This window comes from Mixophyes fleayi, chromosome 10 (assembly GCF_038048845.1).
Source record: "Mixophyes fleayi isolate aMixFle1 chromosome 10, aMixFle1.hap1, whole genome shotgun sequence".
NCBI lineage: Eukaryota > Metazoa > Chordata > Amphibia > Anura > Limnodynastidae > Mixophyes > Mixophyes fleayi.
Genome location: NC_134411.1, coordinates 44,362,116 through 44,364,615, shown reverse-complemented (window position 1 = coordinate 44,364,615; position 2,500 = coordinate 44,362,116). Strand labels below are relative to the sequence as shown.

The following is a 2,500-nucleotide window of genomic DNA, read 5'->3' as shown; positions in this document are numbered from 1 at the left end:
CTTAACCACTTGGCCACGACTACTGGTGATGAAAAATGTGTTTGCTGGAAATGACATTTTCTGCATTTTAAGATAATTTCATAATGAGTGGAAACTCTTACTTGACAATGTTTGAAATAATAGAGATTGTTACTAAAGTGCTTTGTAGGTCAGATAAAGAAATCATCAGGTCCCAACGAGATTAGAACTCGGATCTCTGAATTAAGTGATCAAAAGTGCTTGCCATTACACCAAGTTACCCCTTTCCAAGAGGTTTTTGGAAATAATTCTCTCAGACTTTAGGCCATAAAAGAGTCAATTTGAATTGCATTTATCTGATGGCACCCTGCAACATATTTATTTTGGTTTAAACAGGTAAACACTTGTGTTAAAAAAAAAGAATTTGGAACAAGATTTTTTATCTGATTTATATGCAGAATTAAGTGCATGCTTTGTAAGTTTGTCCAAAGAACCGTGAATTTGGTGAACCTTTGCCTAGTTTCCAAAATAAATGTACAGGAATAAATTTAATAGTGTGCTGATTCACAGATTGAATTTTTTCAGTATTTTAGGGGGATAACGTAGTAACCGAAATCTGTCATTTTACTATGTTTGCAGCACAAGAGAACACAAAAAAGTGCTTTGTAGGTGAAAAATAGAGACCATGAGATGTCACTGACATTTGAACTTGCCTCTCATCAACCTCCTGGCCACAATAACCTCTTGAAATCTAGTGCTCAGGTGGAGATTTTATTTCTGTATTTTGTAGGGATTTAAAAGTCGCTGAGAACAGTCATTTGACTATATTTGTAATAAGATAGATTATGAAGAAAGTGCTTGGTTAGTGAGAAAAAGAAGTCATTAGGTGTTATTGATAATTAAACATCAGAACACCTTAACAACTTGGCTACAAATAAGTGTTTAACACAGCCACAACTCCAAGTGCTTAGCTGAACATTAATTGCTCCATATTTAGAAGGATCTGCAAAGTCACTGAGAGCTGTCATTCGACTATGATTTTAACATGAGTCATTTTCTTTAAAGTGTTTAGCAGATAAGTAAATAATGGAAATATTGGATTAACAGACAGTATGTCAATGATTAAAGATTCAAGCTTCTCTTCCAAATACTTGTGCATTATTACCCAATCTCACATTTTCTCTGTAATGACGACAAGCTAAAAAATTGTTGCCAGCGCATGAAATCTTGAATGGATCACTCTGCCATTGACATTCAACTACCACTTGCTAAATAATTTAAATAACCCTCATACGCTGCTGTCCATTTTTCTCTTTCCAGGATTAAATTTAAGATTGATACAAGGTGTAATAACAATTAATCAACCATGCGAATCTTACAGTGAAGATGACAAACTAAACCGTAGTCGGCAGGATTTGAACCTGCGCGGGGAAACCCCAATGGATTTCAAGTCCATCGCCTTAACCACTCGGCCACGACTACTGGTGATGAAAAATGTGTTTGCTGGAAATGACATTTTCTGCATTTTAAGATAATTTCATAATGAGTGGAAACTCTTACTTGACAATGTTTGAAATAATAGAGATTGTTACTAAAGTGCTTTGTAGGTCAGATAAAGAAATCATCAGGTCCCAACGAGATTAGAACTCGGATCTCTGAATTAAGTGATCAAAAGTGCTTGCCATTACACCAAGTTACCCCTTTCCAAGAGGTTTTTGGAAATAATTCTCTCAGACTTTAGGCCATAAAAGAGTCAATTTGAATTGCATTTATCTGATGGCACCCTGCAACATATTTATTTTGGTTTAAACAGGTAAACACTTGAGTTAAAAAAAAAGAATTTGGAACAAGATTTTTTATCTGATTTATATGCAGAATTAAGTGCATGCTTTGTAAGTTTGTCCAAAGAACCGTGAATTTGGTGAACCTTTGCCTAGTTTCCAAAATAAATGTACAGGAATAAATTTAATAGTGTGCTGATTCACAGATTGAATTTTTTCAGTATTTTAGGGGGATAGCGTAGTAACCGAAATCTGTCATTTTACTATGTTTGCAGCACAAGAGAACACAAAAAAGTGCTTTGTAGGTGAAAAATAGAGACCATGAGATGTCACTGACATTTGAACTTGCCTCTCATCAACCTCCTGGCCACAATAACCTCTTGAAATCTAGTGCTCAGGTGGAGATTTTATTTCTGTATTTTGTAGGGATTTAAAAGTCGCTGAGAACAGTCATTTGACTATATTTGTAATAAGATAGATTATGAAGAAAGTGCTTGGTTAGTGAGAAAAAGAAGTCATTAGGTGTTATTGATAATTAAACATCAGAACACCTTAACAACTTGGCTACAAATAAGTGTTTAACACAGCCACAACTCCAAGTGCTTAGCTGAACATTAATTGCTCCATATTTAGAAGGATCTGCAAAGTCACTGAGAGCTGTCATTCGACTATGATTTTAACATGAGTCATTTTCTTTAAAGTGTTTAGCAGATAAGTAAATAATGGAAATATTGGATTAACAGACAGTATGTCAATGATTA

General features: G+C 34.6%; 2 non-coding genes across 2 annotated transcripts in view; both read right to left on the bottom strand.

Moving 5' to 3' along the window:
* TRNAS-UGA (transfer RNA serine (anticodon UGA)) overlaps nucleotides 1-23 on the bottom strand; it is an 82-nt gene extending 59 nt beyond the window's left edge. The window contains exon 1 of the tRNA in view: nucleotides 1-23. This exon is cut by the window's left edge and continues 59 nt beyond it. This is a non-coding gene — a tRNA (tRNA-Ser).
* A 1,335-nt stretch (nucleotides 24-1,358) lies between these two features.
* On the bottom strand, nucleotides 1,359-1,440 carry TRNAS-UGA (transfer RNA serine (anticodon UGA)). Its single transcript has one exon. It is a non-coding gene; the product is annotated as a tRNA-Ser (tRNA).
* Nucleotides 1,441-2,500: the final 1,060 nt, after the last annotated feature.